The 20144-nt window shown below is 41.4% G+C and overlaps 1 protein-coding gene across 3 annotated transcripts in view; it reads left to right on the top strand.

Moving 5' to 3' along the window:
• Positions 1–20144, top strand: part of LOC119503735 (glutamate receptor ionotropic, kainate 5-like) — a 188561-nt gene that overhangs the window by 97312 nt on the left and 71105 nt on the right. The window lies entirely within an intron of this gene.

Here is a 20144-nt window from a genome sequence, read left to right as displayed (position 1 = left end):
AAACACGCTCTGAAAGGGTTAAGGTTCGAAGACGAAAACACGGACAACTCCCAGACTGGACAACGCCGTGGTAGCAACCTGTCAATCACAAGGTAGCCCCGCCCTGGGGAACCGTGTTCTTGACTATTGTTTTGTTTTGTTAGTTACGTTTTTGTCACGTGTTTTTTATTGACATTTATGACGTGTTTTCCGTAGTTGTGTTTCATTGTTTCCGTACATGTTTTACTCAGTTTACCTTCTTATTTAAAGCCCAACCTCGACGTTTTCCCCTTACCCTGACTAAGTGGTTTTCTTGCTTAAACCTAACTGTGGACGTTTGCGTGGCGTACAAATGGCACGCGGAAAATTACCTGTCGTGGTGTTTATACGCCTTTCTGTAAAACCTGCTACCGTTGCTAAAACCGTTGCTAAATGCAGGAAAAACTTAAAGTAGTTCTCACTTATTTTACAGAATGATGAATAGCACAACATCAAACATGCTTCTATGCAAACATACAGTGGTGCAGTATATTCAGACGGTTTTAATCAAATACAAATCCTCAATATCCTCTTCACATTACTCTGATTGGAGGAAAAATCATTCAAGAAACAACAATACACCTTTATGGAAGCTTCCTACATCCTATATAGGATAAGATATTTACTTATTAAAGGACCAGTGTGTAACATTTTGGGAGATCTGTTGGCAGAAATGGAATATAATATTCATAACTATGTTTTCATTAGTGTATAATCACCTGAAATGAAGAATATTTCCGTTACCTTAGAATGAGAAAGCATCATGGGGAAACGTTAAGGACAAGTGTACAATAAAGTTAAATAAAGTTGGATTGTTAAAGTATTTTATTCTGTGCTGGAACGTCTGGGTAACCTCACATCCAGCTAAGGATCTGAGTCATGACTCCAGTTTGTTAGCAAACGGCAAAAGCCCTGCACGTCCCTAAGTGTCGGCCGCCAGTCACATCCACACAGCGAGTGTCGAGGATGTGTTGCCACGGAAACAAAGCAGTGCAGGAGGAGGAGGAGGAGGAGGAGGCTCAGAGGACCACAGCTTCCTGACAGCAGAGTGGAGGCTCAGATGCTCCGTCACGATAACGTTTCCCTGCAAGTCTCCAAAGTTCAGGCGGTTTGAACCAAAAAACGTTTTCTTGACGAAACTTTGACTGTCGATACGAGCAGGTGGCAGATTTATATAGGAGGAGGAAGGAAAGAGACGAACTGAGGTCAGATCAATAGAGAGAATAAAGAGCTCATAGGCAGATAAACACAGTGACGCAGAGCGACAGTGACAGACGGGAAGGAAACGACCGTTCGGCGTTCAACACCTCCCAGAGAGACGAGGAAGATCCTGTCAGCGAGTCCTGTTTTAATTTTAGTATCGGTCTGATTAACGCTCAGCTCGTTGGCCTTTTTTTACGACTCCCAGTCTGGTCCCGGTGAGAGGCCGGCAGAGGGCCGACAGGCCGGAGGGCAACCGACGGCAAACTGTCAATCACTCCGTTATTATGGGTTAAAAAAGGCAGGTGGAGGCTGAAAAACAGGGATGACACACTGCAGGGGAGAGAGGGAGGAAGGGAAGGAAGGATGGGGAGAGAATGATGCATGCTGATGAGGTGTCTTGTTTAACCTTACATTAATCCAATATTTATTTAGGGATTTATAAATGCTTAATAGACAGTGAATCAATATTTATGAGGCAGCTAATGAATCTGCCAGGACATGATCAGCATTTAAATGCTACAGGGAGTCTGGCAGGCAGCAAGGCTCAAACACATGGCTGCACCCAAAGACATGCAGGGAAATACCATCCAGTCCAGGTCACAGTGTAGTCCGGACCTGCTCCTCCTGGAGGACCCCGAGGCGGTCCCAGGCCTCCGGTTTGTTTCACCCCGAGGCCTCCTCCTGGTGGGAAAAGCTTCAAAAGCCTTTAAAGTTCAGCATGAGAGCAGCAGCAGTTCTGCTCCGATCTCCCTCCAGATGTCTGGGCTGCTCGTCTTGTCTCTAAGTCCAGATGCTCCGTGAAAAGGAAACTTGTTCCAGCTTCTTGTATCTCATTCTGTCGGACGCCAACAAGAGCTCATGAGCGTAGATGATAGTTGGGAATCAGATCGACTGGTAAATCAAGAGATTTAAGCTCTCAAGTATGAGAGAAGTAACAATTCAGTACAGCAATCATCCTGCTGATAATTGTTACATTCATAGACTGTGTATAAGAAGTAGACGTAGTCACTGTGACGTCATCCATTGGCTTGTGGACTGATGTTTTAAAGCCCTGATTTCAACATCTTGGTCATCACCGTCTTGGTTTTTGGTCGTCACAATCTTGGTTTTTGGTCGTCACAATCTTGGTTTTTGACCGTCACCATTTTGGTTTTTGGCCATCACCAACTTGGTTTTTGGTCGTCACAATCTTGGTTTTTGGTCGTCACAATCTTGGTTTTTGACCGTCACCATTTTGGTTTTTGGCCATCACCAACTTGGTTTTTGGCCGTCACCATCTTGGTTTTTGGCCGTCAACATCTTGGTTTTTGGCCATCACCATATTGTTTTTTGGTCATCACAATCTTGGTTTTTGGTGGTCGTCATCTCATCTTAGTTTTTGGCCGTCACCATCTTGGTTTTTGGCTGTCACCATCTTGGTTTTTGGCCGTCACCATCTTGGTTTTTGGCCATCACCATCTTGGTTTTTGGCCGTCATCATCTTGGTTTTTGGCCGTCACCATCTTGGTTTTTGGCCATCACCATCTTGGTTTTTGGCCGTCATCATCTTGGTTTTTGGCCGTCACCATGTTGGTTTTTGGCCATCACCAACTTGGTTTTTGGCCGTCACCATGTTGGTTTTTGGCCATCACCAACTTGTTTTTTGGCCATCACCATCTTGGTTTTTGGTGGTCGTCATCTCATCTTAGTTTTTGGCCGTCACCATCTTGGATGCCATCTTGGTAGGCTCATTTTCTCATAGACTTCTATACAATCAGACTTCTTTTAGCAACCAGAGGAGTCGCCCCCTGCTGGCTATTAGAAAGAATGCAAGTTTAAGACACTTCTCAGACCCGGAGGTTGCTCCCTGGTTACATTGTTAATTCAGTAATAAAACATTCTCACTTCTCTCAACTCGTGAAATACCGACGCTTCGTCAGTGGCCCATACGCTTCAAACTATGACACTCTACGTAACCCTCTCGCGTCACTTTTGGACGTGTCAGTTTCGCTGGTTACGTGCATAATCTTTTCAAAATAAATGTCCAATGTAGGTTTACTTATTTTTTAAGGTTTACTTGGTAAGGTTTAGGCAACAAAGGTACATGGTTAGGTTTAGGAAAAGATAGTGGTTTGGGTTCTAGTAAAAACTTCCCTACGCGGCGTCAGTTAAGTGTGCAAGTAACAAAAGTCAGGGGAAAATAAGTCAACGTTAACTTAGTTTCATACGGTACATGAACAGTGGATGAAAGTCCTGTGTTTATTTGACCCTCCCTACACGGGCTTTCTCTCTCTTTATACTACGCCAGTTGGTCTGAGTGTCTAATCATGACATGGATTGGAGATGCCGGGTGCGTCTCATACAGACGTTAAAGGGTGCTTCGGTGTGTCAGGATCAGTGTTTGACGAGTTGGAGGTGAGAAAGGATTGTTTCATGAGATATGAAGCTCTACAGACACTGACTTTTGTATTTTTGAGGTTGAGCACCCAGTTGGAACGCACACTTGCTGCCTTTTTTTGGATACCACGGCCTCAGACTTGGAGGTGATGACTATAATCCCAACCCCTGGGCTACATCTAATTTTCCACATGGTTGCTAATGAGATCTGTTATGAGCTGTGGCGAGCTTGTTTTAATATTATTGGAAGTATTTTACATGTTGTAGTTAAGAGGACTTCAGTGTTCTGTGATCCTTCAACACTAAATTAGAATTATTTTGACCTTTGTCACTTTGTACAACTGTTTCTTTTGAACAGAGAACGCTTCTTTGTGAAGACAAATTATTCTGCCGTGTTAAACTCTGTAATCCAAATTACATTTCCACATCAAGAAGCTTCCAAAGAAATAATGTCAAAGCCAGAACCGTTCTCTGAACACAGAATCTCTCCCCGTCAATCTGCCTTGTAGCGAGTTTCAGTCCAAACACCATCTGAAACAAATAAAAGCAGCTTGGCGTCTCATCCAGCCACCAGCGAGCTTCTTGGCAGCCACATAATCTGGATTCCTGCTGGAGTAAAAGCCTCGTTGGTTGTATTGATTGCAGCGGAGCATATGTTCTGTTTTTATCCGAGTGTGTTTCATATGGTACACTAGCTGATCGCGTAGCATCAAAGAACTCATTTTGCATTTCGTTAATCAGCTCAGAAATCAGTGTGTGTGTGTGTGTGTGTGTGTGTGTGTGTGTGTGTGTGTGTGTGTGTGTGTGCGCGTGCGCGTGCGTGCGTGCGTGCGTGTGTGTGTGTCACAGAAGAACATAATGCTGCAGTGTCACAACTAAAGCCTGCCTTCCTCTTTATACGGTTAAATATGGAGGCTTGGTTGAGCTGGAGTGGTTAAAAGGTGAAAGTTAAACATTTAAGAAACCTACGGTACAGGTCCAGTGGCCCAAGAGGTCAGAGGGCCACAGAGAGGAGCTAAATGACTGAAAATAGACACAAAAACATACACATGCAGTTACAACTACAAACGACCCAAAATGAATACAAAGAGACACAAAACGACCATGAAGAAATGTAAAATGGCTAAAAATAGATGCAAAACGACTACAAGGAGACACAAAATGACTAAAAATAGATGCAAAACAACTAAAATAGATGCAAAATGACTAAAAAGAGATGCAAAACGTCTACAAGGAGATGCAAAATGACTAAAAATAGACGCAAAACGACTACAAGGAGATGCAAAATGACTAAAAATAGATGCAAAACCAAATCAAAAAGATGCAAAACAACTACAAGGAGATGCAAAATGACTAAAAAGAGATGCAAAAACGACTGCAATTTCAAGATAATGAAATGTTATGTGGCAGTAAAGATGGTCAGGAACGTTCATTTACACAATAGTTCACTCTCATGATTTATAGATAAGGCCCATTATGAATTAGGTCGCAATGGTTTGTCAAAAAAAAGTTTGGTTGACACTGTTCTATAAAACTTAAATACTAAAACAATGATAAAATTAGAAGTTATAAGAACCCAGTTATGTCTTCAAATTGCTTATTTTTCAGCCTCATAATTCAGAGTATTTGACTGATAGTGAATCAGTGAAAAGCAGGAAACCCTCACACGTTTACCGGCTGAACCAGCAGATATACAGATGAAGGCGTTGTGGCGTCTCACTGGTAGTTTCCTGTTAGTTTAACTCAGACGCTCCTCCAGAGGTCTGATTCTCCTCTCTGTCGGTGTCACAGAGGACTCTGAACATCAGACTGTCGGAGGTGTGAACGATCCCACCGGAGACGAACCTGCTGCTCTTCTTCTTCTCATCCTCCTCTTCACTCTCCGTCTGTTTCCCCTCTCTCTCTCTCTCTCTCTCTCTCTCTCTAATCTCCCTCTTTCATTCTCTCCGTCCTCTGCCAACCTCTCTCTCTCTCTCTCTCTCTCTCTCTCTCTCTCTCTGTGCTGCAGTGGTGGAACGTTACCAAGAATATTCATCCGACTGAAGCAGCCTGATAATCGGCCCGCTTTGTCATTTCATTCTCACTTCTGTATGTTCATGTTGGCTGGATCCTGTTTGGGATGGGGGGGGGGGTATGATGGTCCAACCAATCAGCAGTGAGTGATGTAACCATCCAGTTAATGTGATCTCACAGAAATATGTGAAATGACCACGACCTCTTAACCTCTTTTACCCGATGGACTCGGTACCGGGTTCGGCTGAGCTGTGTGTTAAAACGTTGCCTTTAAAAACTTCATAAAATGCTGTGGTGGTCTTTTTTTCTGAATAGTTTCTAAAAGACGAGGCCTTAACGCGACTAAAACAACACTCCACGTGTATTATGTCCAAACAATGTTTGTTTGGTAATGATTTCAATATTTTAGTTACAAAATCAACACACGAGGAATTGTATTTTTACTTTATAATATTTTAGTTTTTATATTGAATGTGCATACTTGACTTTGGATTATTTTTTGTTATCTTATTTACATTGTTATTGATCTTATTTGTTATCATCTACTTGATCATATTTCATTATTATAATAAAACGACTCCATTTGGAGTCAAGATTATACAATTTAGTTGTTTATTTTATTGATTGTATACCGTGCACAACGGTAGAATGTGATGATGCACGGGGTAAATGTCATGGCCAAAGGCTCCATTGTGTGCACATAGCCTCCTGTAGTGGATATCAGGAGTATTTTAGAGCCAGATTCCCTTTCAAGAGGTAGAAAACACATTTGGCACACTTTGGGTATCTAAGTGTCCAAAAGGAGAATCCGCCTGGTCCTATCCTCACTAAAACCTTTGCAGAATCTATGTGCTTTGTGTTATTTATATCTGCTTTGGCACAGTTGTAGTCAAGGAGTTGCTGAATGAATTCAGTGGCATCTCTATGCATTACATCATTGCTATAATGGTGTTATCCACTGTCTGATCTAGAAAACATTTTAGGCGAGGATAAAAAATGTAAATTTGTCCTTTGGTTCATCATAGTTTACTCAGGCATAGTAACAGTCACAATGTTACTGACACTGGGGATGAATCCTCTGAGGTCTTACCTATCCATAGAGACCAACATCATACATATAGACCTGGTAGTTGTGGAGCTATTCTTGATTTATCTTTGGGTATGTCTGTCTGTCAGATCAATAAATAAAGAAGCAAATTAAAACAGAAATTTCCATTTATGTCACATTTTATTTATCAATTATTGGGTACAATTATTGTTAATATTAATTTTGCGACATTTAATGACATATTTGTTTATTTATTTATATATCGTGTCATGTCTGTCTCTTTAGCTGCTAAATGCTTCAGCTAGCCTCTTAACTCCTTCACTAAAAAACCTCGTAAAGATCTGCAGAGTCGGTCTTAATTGTGAGCAGCTCCTCTCACATCACACAACGGTTTGATGTATTATGAAGATATTGATCAGTGGAGCACATGATAAAGCAAACACCTTTGTATCTCATATCTGCGGTTATTAAAGAAAAAAAAAAAGCTTTCTTGTTGAGGATTTGTGGAACGCTTCACTTCAGACATCTCACCGTCTCTCTCTGACTGAGCTTCTCCAGAGACCAAACCACAAACATGGCTGTTGTCGTGGTGATAATAGCGGCTTTAGTTCAGGGCTCAATCGCTCTGAGCTCCGTTTTCACATCCTCTGTATGGAGAGGATGAGGTCATATCTCCAATGGATCGTTCGCCTCACGTTCTCTATTGTCTATATACTGCCCCCCCCCCAGCCTTTCTCTCTCTATACATATTGTCTGGTGAAGGTCAGTCTTTGACATTGGAGTGCTCTCCACAAACAAGTCTTTTTCTCTCAGAGATTGATCACGACAGAATTATGTAAGAATTCAAATCCATTCATAAACAAGTCTTTGCTCTCTGTGATGCTGCTGTGAAATTCAGACAGTCCAGTCTGCTGAGATTCTGTATGAATGTATCTACTAATAAGTATTGTTTGTGTATCAGAGCCTGATATCTCTTCTTCCTCTGTGCCGTAGAGCTCCATTGTTGTCCCAAAAACTATATACAACTGTAGTTTATTCTGACTCAACCCCACATACACCATCCTGCTGCCACTAATACTCACTAGAGCACTGGATCAATCCGCCGCTGAAAATAGTCCCCAGCAAAATAACAGACACGACTATCACCCAGGAGGTCGGTGCTTGTGTCCCACATCAGGCATTACTGTTCATAGCTCATACCTACGAAAAGTAATGCACTGTCATTTATGTATATCACACAAAATCAATGTTTATGTAATCCACGCAATCGTGAACCGGGAAGTATAAAATGCGGTGAACGCTGTGTATAGGGAGGAGGTCGGGGTGGATGTGTGGGTGATAGAAATGTCAGACTTTCACCAGGAGACGGCTGTTGGTGCCCCGTGTGAAGCCAGAAGTCAACATTGATTTATTTTTCACGTAACTTCTGTACGTAAGTAACGTCACTTCCGTAGTTATTTTAACACAAACCACCATCTTTTCCTACGTAGTTTCCTAACCAAGTTGTTTGGTGTGAAGACGGAGGTTTATTTAGAAAAGGATGGAGCGGTAATTGATGCTGGACATTTGTAGGAAAACGCATGAAAAATGATGATTAACTTTTTATAAGATATCATACGATGAGGAAACATTGCCCTTGGACAAAATCTTATCAAATGGGGGTCAGTGGTCTAATTTGTGTCAGTTTAGGGGTCGGTGATGTGAAAAAGTTGAGGAACCACTGCACTAGAGCACCAAATGTTGATTCATCCGAAAATACTGAAAATAATCCCCAACAAAACAAAGACAGGACTTTTCTCCTCCTAAGTTATTCTCCATTTTTCATGTTTTTTCTTACGAACATCCAGCAACTCGTGTCAGTTTCCACTTGTTACGTGCATACAATCTTTTCAAAATGAACTTCCGTCTTCACAGGAAACAACTTGGTTAGGTTTAGGAAAAGATGGTGGTTTGGGTTAAGATAACTCCAGAAGTGGCGTTCCTTAAGTACAGATGTTACGGGATGAATAAAACAACGTTGACTACTAGTTTCACACGGGACACCAACGCCGGTCTCCTGGCGAAAGTCGGGTATTTTTTCACCCGACCTCCTCCCTGCACGGACTTTATCGCCCTTTATACTTCCTGGTTCACCATTACATGGATTAAAATACAAAATCATTTTGTGGAACATAACACGACTTACAGTGCGTTACTTTTCGTAGGTAAAGCTACAAACAGACTGGTGCTTGTGTCCCCTAGGAAAAAACAAAAGTCAACGTTGACTTATTTTAGGTTACGTACGTAACGTTTCGTAAACTAATTACGCTGCATACCTAACGTGTTATGTAACATACTTAATTTCACATTGCGTATGTAACGTACTTAACTACGTAACCATGGTGCTTTATTTTAACCCAAACCATGATCTTTTCCTAAACCTAATCAAGCAGTTAACTGTGAATACAGAGTTTATTTAATTTTGAAGCATAGGGCCACTGACAAAGCGTCGATATTTGACCAGTTGGGAGAGATTATATATATATATATATATATATATATATATATTAAACTTCTAGCCTATATGTAAGTGTGATTATATTTATCTATTGATGCATACGTGGAGAAATATGTGCGTCTCAGAGTTGAGTTGTATTCAAGAAGTTTAGAGCAAGATACAACATAACACAACCTAACACATTGGTCAGTTTGGGTCTTATTGATGTAGTTTTATCCACCATTTCTATCACCAGAGGTAAATGTGATTGCGAGCAGTCAGACGGTCACAGAGACACGTCGTAATAAAACAGAATTATGTTTTAAGACTTTTTGCCTTTTGTTCTGCAGTCTCTCTTTTCTCTTATTATATTTTCTGCACAGATGAGTGTAATATCTGCTCTCTAGCTGCTCTATCAGAACATTAAATAAAATACATTTTCATTTCATTGATTCATTCATTTTTCTGCTCCTCTCCTCCACCTCTCCTCTCCTCCTCTCCTGCTCTCCTCTCCTCTCCTCTCCTCTTCCACTCTCACTTATAATAAATCCATCCTTACCTCCCGACACCTCTCCCCTCTCCCACTCTAATTGACACTAAATTCACCCTCTCTCTCTCTCTCTCTCTCTCTCTCTCTCTCTCTCTCTCTCCATATTTCATACGTCCATCCTCCCCTCCTCCTCCTCCTCCTCCTCTTCCTCCTCTATATTTGCTGACGTTGGACTCTGTTGTTTTCCCCGCTGGCATTCACCCCGGCGGTCCGACTCTCTCGGGTGCAGAGGAGACCCAGGGGTCAGTCTGTCACCTTCACAAGACTGCAGCTGCCCTCCACTCATCCACTCATCCACTCATCCACTCATCCACACATCCATCTTCTCTTCCACTCCTCTGTGTCAGCAGTTTTTCCTTCAGTCTTTGTGTTTTTCTTCATTCCTTCTATCGTGTGGAAGAAATGAACAAAAACGACACGTGCAAAATGATTTTAATTTGAAGTATCTGCACATCTTTAATTTTTGTTTTGTCCAAATTTAATTAAAATTCTAGTTGAATTCTAGTGGAGACGTCAAAAGTTTCCAAAGATACCAAATATGTCTGGGGAAAGGTATCTAAAATGATGCAAAAGAAACATAGAATATATCTGTTTGATGGAACGATGCAGCCATAAAATAAACATAAAGTAGCTTCAATGACAACATGATGCAAAATAACCAGTATGTGAGACGCTGTCTGGCCGTGTGGATCAGGTTTCCTCAATGTAACGGAACATAAAAGGAAATAAAGACATGATACTGGTATCATATGAAACTAGAAAAGCTCATCCATTAATACGTTGGTACCAACTATGTCATGCCAGCTTGTCAGGAAGAACGCTAAATAACGCTATTAATCAATAACTCTGATATTTTGCTTAGTTTACATAATTGTTTTAAGCACATCCAGGATGTTTTTCCTAAACCTAAGTGTTTTTGTTGCCAAATACGTAGTTCACACTACACGACTTCAGCCCTGATTTTCCACTCTCCGTTTTTGAAGCTCCCAGACAAAAGCCCCAGATCAGACGCAAACCGCCATTGGCTCGGTGCTTGGGCGTCGTGTGTGAACTGCTAAATAACGTGAGCCGAGAGGCTCGCCGATGCCTCGCAGACACATTCCAGATATCTAGCGTGCTAAATATCTGGATCTGTTGGGGACGGGGTTGCCTGTAAAAATAGGAACTTACTGTACGCGCTGCAACACGGAGCAAAGTTGTTGCTATTTTGTGAACACTTGTACTAACAACATCGTCAGCATGTCTCCTGTATGATATCACCTTATGTACCGTGTAATTCTCGCGTGTGTTTTCGTGACAAAACGTAGTTTGGAGACCTGATCGGGGATCCCTCCTGGTGAAAGATCTTGTAGTTGTGTAGTGTTAACAGTACTTTGATTTGACCACTTTGAAAGTTGTGTAGTGTGAACTTAACTTTAACATAACTGCGTCCGTTACCGTAGTTTTGTTGGCGTGGTGTAAAAATGATGCGAAAAGACTAAAATGCGTCCTCGAATGTCCTTAAAATGTCGCTATTTATACGCCTTCTCATGAGATCTGGTCAACATAGTTTCCTGTTAACCACAAACACCATCTTTATCTAACCTTAGAGTCGGCAGATCAGGAAACGCTCAAATGAAACACCTGATGTTCCCTCTCTGTCCTTCATCCATCATCACTATCCTGATTCCTGTTTCCTCGGGGATATAATAACGTCTCTATCTCACACTGCTCTTCTGCTTCTATGAAATTACCTGACAATCTTTTATGCTGACACCTCTCTCAGATAATTTACCCATGTCTGTGTTACCATGTGTGGTTCTCTGCCCGCTGAGGTCAGATCCTGGTCTACGGGGACCCTCCTGTCCTGTTGTGTTTGTTGTGTTGAAGCTCAGTTACAGATCTGGAGTTGAGACAAATGTCAGCAGGTTTATCACATTTACTCCACCTGACATTTTAAGTGATTCAGAGTGTTTCCAGAGTCTCCTCGGTGTGTTTGTCTCACGGTGATGACGGCAGATTATTGGATATCATGTTGGACAGGGAACGGTGAGTTTCACTTCACTTTAATGTGATGGCACACAAAGTTATGAAAGAACAAATGTGAAGTCAGCATTTATCTCCTGTCGAGTTGAAACGAGTGCCCTTGACATTTAAGATCTCTTTTTTTTTTACTCTCATCTTCTTGTAGACAAATATAAGTTCTTGAATAATGGACGTGACATTTACTACGTGACTTTTATCACCAGCTGGAATAAGACCACCTTTATTTGAGACAGGCTATTATTACAATGTAATTTAATCCTCTATTATATTTCATCATATTCTCGTAGGAAGCCTCACTGATGCAATCTCAACACTTCCTCCATCTTTACCTGTTACAGATAAATTCAGAATAAAGTGACGTAGTATTAATAGAGTGAGAGTCAGTTCAGCGCCGCTGTTCGTGTCCCGTGTGAAACTAAAAGTAACGCTGAGTTTTTTTGTCACGTCAGTAGTTCGTCATGTGACTCGTTCAGTTTGCTAGTATCGTCAGCCCCATTAGTTGTCATGTCAGTCGTTAGTATCGTCAGTCCTGTGAGTTGTAAGTATCGTAACTCCTGTGAGTCGTTAGTATCGTCAGCCCCATTAGTTGCTAGTCATGTGAGTCGTCAGTATCGTCAGTCCTGTGAGTTGTTAGTATCGTAACTCCTGTGAGTCGTTAGTATCGTCAGCCCCATTAGTTGCTAGTCATGTGAGTCGTCAGTATCGTCAGTAACGTGAGTCGTTAGAGTTGTCAGTCCCTTGAGTCGCGCGAGACACTAGTTACGTGAGCCGTTGGTAATGTTAGTCCTGTGAGTACCGTGAGTCGTTAGAATCGTCAGTCCCGTGAGTCACTAGTCAGTGAACGTCAACCACGACCGTTTCCTAACCCTAACTAAGTGGCAAACTTCAGATTTGACTGAGTTGTGACTCAGATAAAGATCTTGATTTTTGACTCAAAGTCACCTCATACAGTATTTTTACCTCTGCTTCAGCTCTCCGGCGCCCCCCCTTGGGGAGGCTTTTGTCTTTCTCTTTTGTCTTTGTCCTGCTGAATGTCCACGTCTGTTGTTAAACGTTAAATTACAGAGTAGAGTGAATACCTCCTCCTGTAACGTTAATTCCATCTGAATGCGGCTTTTTAAAAAACTACCAAACAGCTGGTAGTGAAGCTTTCAGTTTAACCTCTCTGGAAATGGTTCTTCTCTTGTTTTTCTCCTCTGTCGATACCTCCCACTGCTCTTTCTAAATTATCTGATGAATAATGTGGCGTGAAACTCTTTAGGTTGTCAATAAGTGTCTCAGCGCCGGTGCCACCATGACGGATTCCTCTGCTTTTCTTCTGCTGCTGAGCGATAAGCTTTCAATAATGTTTTATTTTTTTCTCCCCGAAAATGGATAAATACCATCACACGGCATGAAACTGAACTCTTCATTCTTCTTCTTCCCATCAACAACCATCTGCTCTTTACTTTTTTATTTCAGCATTCACACACATATTCTCGTATTCCTTCACGCCTCCCTCTCGTTTTCTTCAGAGGTGTGAATGAACTGTGAACATATGGAGACCTGTTGAGGTAATTTAACGCTAATGGGAGTCTAATGACTAATTGCATATGTCCGTTGTTGTCTGGCTCACACTTCAGCAGCATTCACAATCCGATTTATTCAGGTTGAATGAATATGCTGCTACTGGTGATATTAGTGTGGAAATATTTAGATTAATCATGTACATATTTACATATTTATCGTGTAAGGCAACATCAGGTTTGACTTAAACATCATTTCCAAACTTTGTAAAACAAAATGTGACTAATAAATAAATAGATAAAAATGTATATAATTGTTGCTTATCATTAAAATAATGAATCATACACCAGCAACTTGGTGAAAAATCTTCAAAATTAACAGAATCTTTTATTTATTATTAAAATAATAAATCGTACACAAGCAACTTGATAAAAAATCTTAAAAATGAACAGAATTGTTATTTATTATTAAAATAATAAATCATACATGAGCAACTTGGTAAAACATTTTTTTTAAATAACAGATTTTTTATTTATTATTAAAATAATAAATCATAAATGAGCAACTTGTTACAAAATCTTAAAAATTAACAGAATTTCTATTTATTATTAAAATAATAAATCATAAATGAGCAACTTGGTAAAAAATCTTAAAAATTAGCAGAATTTGTATTTATTATTAAAGTTATAATTCATCCATGTACAACTTGGTAAAAAAAATCTTAAAAATGAACAGAATTTGTACTTATTATTAAAATAATAAAGCATACACCAGCAACTTGGTAAAAAATCTTCAAAATTAACAGGAATTACAAATCAGGTGTAAACCTTATTAATGTAGCAACAAATAGCCCCCTCCCATGTTGATAAGAGTATTAAATACTTGACAAATAAGGTTTAAGGTACATTTTGAACAGATACAAAATGTGTGATTAATCAAGATTGAATATTAGAATCGATTGACAGCTCTAAAGTCCCAATGCATCCTGAAAAATCTCATAATTGTTAGAGCTTTCTAGACAAAGAAAAGTTCTACAAAATGTCAAAATTGGCCAAAAACTTCTGGAAAACATCCTGAACATTTGTGTGAAATCCGGATACATATATGTAGGCTAACCCTGAACCCATCCCCCCCCCCCCCAATCCCGCCAAGTGTCACAAGATGTTTTTTGTCTGATGTCTCTGCAGCAACCAGCAGCTCCATCAAGGACTCCTGGATGATAAAAGGCTTTACTGCTGCAGATAGTGTTAACCTTGTACATACTGTAGAGTACTGAATGCAGTTAAACCGATGTGCCTCCACAAGTTTTGAAAAGCCTTCCAAGAAATCTGAGGACACCTGAACCCACCGGTCCTTATTCACAAACATTCAGAGAGTACTCTCAGAGAGCTCCCAACTTAGGCTGCCATCCAAATAGTCTTGTTTTAGGAAGGGTCCCAACGGAGTGATTTAACCCGCATGTCCAATCAATCTTATCTATGTATTTTGTGTACAATACAAAATAATACTTCTCCAAGGTGGTCTCTAGCTCTCCCGTCAGCTCCGTTCTCTTTATCCATCCACGATCAGCTCCATCGGGGCCGTTTGAATGCAGAGAACATAAATGTCAGTATATGGGTGCTCTACAGTTGTAGTTGCCTCGATCGCAACATTGCCGCGATACGATAACGTTTCCTGTCCGTGACAGAGTTAGCATGCAGCTTTAGCTGTGATGTCTAGCTCTGCTTTTCCTGCAATGTGTGAAACCCAAAGTGTTTCCATCCTTTACTGGATGTGTAGTGTTTACCACGCTGGATTTAACATGTGAGGATGCAGGTGGTAGCCACTCCAACATTTTCTACTTTCTGGTTTCGGCTCCGTGAGATTTGTTTTGGTTGACGGATACGGAACGGATATGACGTCACGTTACTCAGACTACAACAATAAAAGCGGTAACTTCCTTCGACCTCCCCATAGACTCAAATGAAGCAAATATATCGATTCTGGCATTGAAACGCCCCTACAGCATAAGTAAAAAAAACAATTAACATATTTCATTATTTAGTTTGGAAGGTTCAGCAGAAAGCACTGACGAGGTTCTGTTGTGAATCCAGTAATTAGTAGGTGGTCATAGAAACAGAAGTTCTCAGTTGATAAATTAAAAATCAGTCGAATGAGCTCTTGGAAGGATTCCATTAGAAAATAAATAAATCTTTAGGGTTATAAATCTGTTTTCTGCCTCTCTTGTTTTGTGTTGTTTCCTGTCACTGTGTTTACCGCAGGGCGCCGTTTTTTTTTTTTATGTGATTTCTTGGAAGGCAGACCAGCGTTACGTGCAGGACTCGAACCTCCCACTTTCTTCCCCTCCTGCTGTTTTCGGTGGCAGAAGTGTGTCGCGTGTCAGCGGCTAAATGAGGGGATTACCATGTCATTATAGAGGTTTGAGTCAGCAACACTCTGCGCTTCATGATGCCGCCGCCGCAAAACAAAATCTCCTTATCCCCAGAAGGGAGAGAAAGCTAATATCCTATATTTAGGTGAGCATTAAGGGCCATTACCCGACAGACAAAGTGCTTTATCCGGAGTGCTCCTCTTTTGTTGGGTCTCTTTTATTGCATGTGAAACGAGGTGGGGGAGATATCATCCTTCACATCAGAAAAAGCTCACAGCCAGCTCTGATGTTTCCCTCTTTCATCTGCATGAGATGAGCTACCAGCAGGTCAGGAGAGTCAAATTCACGGTATAACCTTTAATGCGGCGCTGCAGCAGACGGAGGGGAGGGAGAGTTTGGCTTTCTGCAGATTAAAAAGGCGTTTTTTCTAACCTTTTGTGTTGAGAGATGTATTCATGTTGACCGAAGCGGCTTCAGTTCAGTTTGAAATGCTGGAGATCCTTTTGTCCCGCTGAGCTAAATCTCTAAAGCTCTTCTTCTTCTTCTTCAGGGATTTCTGCTGACGGGTAGAACACAGAGCGTGTGATGTTTATGTGGAGCAGTGTAAAGTCAGGATGGATGGACGAATCAACACTGATGTTCCGGCTTCATTTCAGGGTTTTTTATTATTTAACCATTTCATGTCTTGGTATGTGGCATACTGCTATATCCCACCAAGTTGAACTCCCTTAGCTCCATTAACCCTCTGAGACCCACAATGGAGCCGTTTTAGTCTTTTTTAGGAGGTTACAGGGGGTCTTTAGTGGGAGATAGCAGGTCAACAGTAGATGTCTATCAGGGTTTAGAACATTATGATAGAAGTATATGATGGTCATCCCCATGCTCTATTATGTCTCATAAGTTGTTGCAGCAATGTTTGTGTTGATACCATTTGTTACACAGATTTGGTGCTAAATTTAACCATTTTTTACCACTCGAGAATTGATCAAAATGATCAATAATCCCTCCAAAATACCACATTAAGACACCAAGACCTTGAGGAACACCATAGAAGAAGCCATGCTGTGATTTGGGATCAAAACCTTTTGACATTTTTGGAGATTTTCTGCAAGGATTGCATTTTTCGGCGATTGGATGGCGAGCACTTCTGTTGTGTAAACTGCTCAGAAACCCCCTTATTGTTAATCTAGCTAGGAAAGCCATCCATCCTCTGAATGCTCTAGGTCTCTAGTTTGTGGTTGTAAAGTGTCATGAGGCTGTGATTATCCTAGAGGTCACCACAAGGTCATTTTATACAGTTGGGCATGTGCCAGAACATTTGCACACGGCACAACACCTGCCCTTATTTCGCTTAGGGGGCGTTATGCTAATAATAAAACCATCGGCCACATGCCTCCAATTTCTGATCAAGTGGGATTCATCATTGAGCACACCTGGTAACAGCAGATTTGGATGGTTAGGAAAGTTTGGGACTGGAGTTGGTTTCTCTTATTTTATTAAGAGAAAATATAAGAGAAGTTTAAGAGCATGTTTCTGCATGAGGTCCATTGTCTTATACGTCTAGGATATTGTTTGTTCTGTAGTTGCCGCGGCTCTGACCCCTCGCCGTCTTCCCTTGTAAAGCTGATGAACCGGGACTTAAAGCCTCCTGCTCTGCTACTGCTCGCTGTAAGTCGCTGCGAATGAGTGTCAGCTAAATGCCTCCAATGTAAAATGAGATGGGATTGAAAGCAGCTAATAGAGTTGAGGCTGTGATTAGCCTCGGAGCTGCTGCAGTGAACTGCGGTGGCGGTTGGTATCAGCGGGGTCCCCGTCGGCTCTGTTTGCCAGCTGACATGATAGCACTTCCTGCAGGAAAGACCCTAATTAATTGTTATCATCATTTGTTTATTTCTGCCTGCAGCCGTTTCTCATTTCCTGTCTCAGCTCACCATCACGTCTCTTTCTGCCCAATTTCCTGTCACTCACATTGTTGCCTTCATATTCTTTGCTTTCTTTTCTTTTTTTTCCATTTGTCACTTTGCTGTTTCTACATCTCTCCTCTTTCAGCCTCTTTCTCCCTCCGTTTATCACTCTCTCTTGATGTCTTGTTGTCTCTGAGGCTCTCCATCTCTTTCGTGCTCTCTCTCAGCCGACTTCATTCGCTCTGTTGGCAGGATTGTTGGCAAACAGCAGGTTGTTTTGAAGGTTCATTTTGGGGGTAACTCTGCTCAGGAGTCCTCCAAGAACAGCCTCTTTTGGCTTCTCAAAAAGTTGATGTTATTTTCAGTTTGCAAACTTGATGGACTCAGAAAGAACTTGAAAGTTTAGGGTTGAAAAAGGAATAAAATATAGTACTGGAACAGACTCCTCTGGTTGCTATAAGAAGTCTGATTGTATAGAAGTCTATGAGAAAATGAGCCTACTTCTCACCTGATTTATTACCTCAGTAAACATTGTAAACATGAGTTTATGGTCTCAATCGCTAGTTTCAAGTCTTCTTCAATACAGCATGATGTTCATTTAGTAAATTATGGTCCCATTTAGAGTCAAATAGACCATAAAGCAGGGGATGCTTTAGGGCGGGACTACTTTGTGATTGACAGGTCGCTGCCACGGCGTTGTGCGGCCTGGGAGTTGTCCGTGTTTTCGTCTTAGAACCCTAACCCTTTCACAGTGTGTTTTTCACTTCATCAAAGTTAATTATAACATTTTTGATTGCCTAAAAATGTCTTATTCAGCGTTCGGTTGTACTTAGCTCCACCCCCTCTCGTGTCACTTCTCATTGCAAAAACCAAGATGGCGAAGGCCAAAAACCAAGATGGCGAAAGCAAAAGACCGAGGTTGTGGCGGCAAAAGACCAAGATGATGACGGCCAAAAACCAAAATAGTGACGCCCAAAAACCAAGATGATGACGGCCAAATACCAAGATGTTGACGGCCAAAAACCAAAATAGTGACGCCCAAAAACCAAGATGATGACGGCCAAATACCAAGATGTTGACGGCCAAAAACCAAAATAGTGACGCCCAAAAACCAAGATGTTGACGACCAAATACCACGATGGCGATGCCCAAAACCAAGATGGAGAAGGCTAAATACCAAATTGGCAACGGCTAAAATGCCAAACTCGAGGCTTCTAAACGGCGGTCCACAAACCAATGGATGATGTTACAGTGACTACATCTACTTCTTATATACAGTCTATGGTTACGTAAAAAAATGTGAATTGCCACCACAGTAATGGCGGCGCCGCTAGATGACGAAACACACAAAACAGTCACCAGATTCATCTAGAATTAGTGCGTTCTCAGCTCTACCACAAACAAAGTGATACAAAATATGCTAAATGTCATTTACAGCGCCACGGGCTCCACACAGGAAACACCGTCTAACTTGTGGGCACTGTGTCCGATGATGTCACGTCAACTGCTTGCAGCTTTACTTTTTGTTTTTAACCAACAATCAGTTTGCACATTTAGACTCTGGGAAGACAAAACATTCAGCTGGCAAACGCAACAGATAACAATCAGTATGTGTTGTGATTATCAGTCAGTCATCTTTAAAAACAGTAACATCATCATTATCATCATCATCTATATCTCCTCTCCCTCCACCCCCCTCTTCCTTTTTCATTTTATCTTCCTCCATCTCTCCGCGGTTTGTGTCTCGCTCTCTGCCACGGAGCTCGTCCCGATCGACTCGAGCCAATTTAAATTCCATTTGGGAATCTCATTTAAATTCATGTGGGATGCCTCATTGGCAGGGCGGCGATAAACATTTAGCGAGGGGCGGGTTAAACAAATCAAGAACGTGTTGTTTGGGGGGAGAGGGGGAATTAGAGGAACATAACTCAACTGTCCGCGCAGAGATGGTGAAGATGAAGCAGTTGCATGATGGGATTGAACGGCGTTAGATGTTCGTCGGGGCTCAGTGTTGTTGCTCTGAGAACTTCAATGCAAACATGCAAAACACTCACGCACGCTAATGAAAAAATCTCGCTTCAGTCTCTCTAATCTACTTTGAAGATTTGGACTCGTTTCGTCATGCTCCCTCGCTCAGCCATTTTAAATCTCTCTCCCTCTGCAACATGTGATCGTCTCTTCATCTCTCTCTCTCTCTCACACTTTTGTTCGCCAATATTCGCTTTTTCTTCCTCCCTCTGTCTGGCTCTCTTTTTCCTTTCCTGTCTCTGTCCTCTCTCACGTTTTCTCTCTCCTCCCTCTCTTTCCTTTTCTCTGATCTTCTCATGTCATCTCTGCCTCCCTTTCTTTCTCTCAGACTACATTCACACTAAACCGGCTAATTTAGAAAACAGTTTACATGTGAAAACAATCGGTGCCCACGCTGGTAATTTTGTTTCTTCATCTAAAAGGAAACATCTGAACAACGGAATAAACTGCTAAACTGCTAAACTGCTTTTTTTCTCTGTCGTCTTTTAGTCAGCAAACAACAAAAGTGTTGATCACAGGAAACGTGTTCAGCCAACCCGGTCGCACAAAAATGCGTTTTGCAAGGGCAAAAGCGTGTAATAAGAATGCAGTTCTTGCTTTAGGCGTGTCATTTGTACACCATGTAG

This window comes from Sebastes umbrosus, chromosome 15 (assembly GCF_015220745.1).
Source record: "Sebastes umbrosus isolate fSebUmb1 chromosome 15, fSebUmb1.pri, whole genome shotgun sequence".
In the NCBI taxonomy this organism is placed as follows: domain Eukaryota; kingdom Metazoa; phylum Chordata; class Actinopteri; order Perciformes; family Sebastidae; genus Sebastes; species Sebastes umbrosus.
The sequence above is the reverse complement of the archived record's forward strand: the minus strand, read 5'-3'. Positions and strand labels throughout refer to the sequence as shown.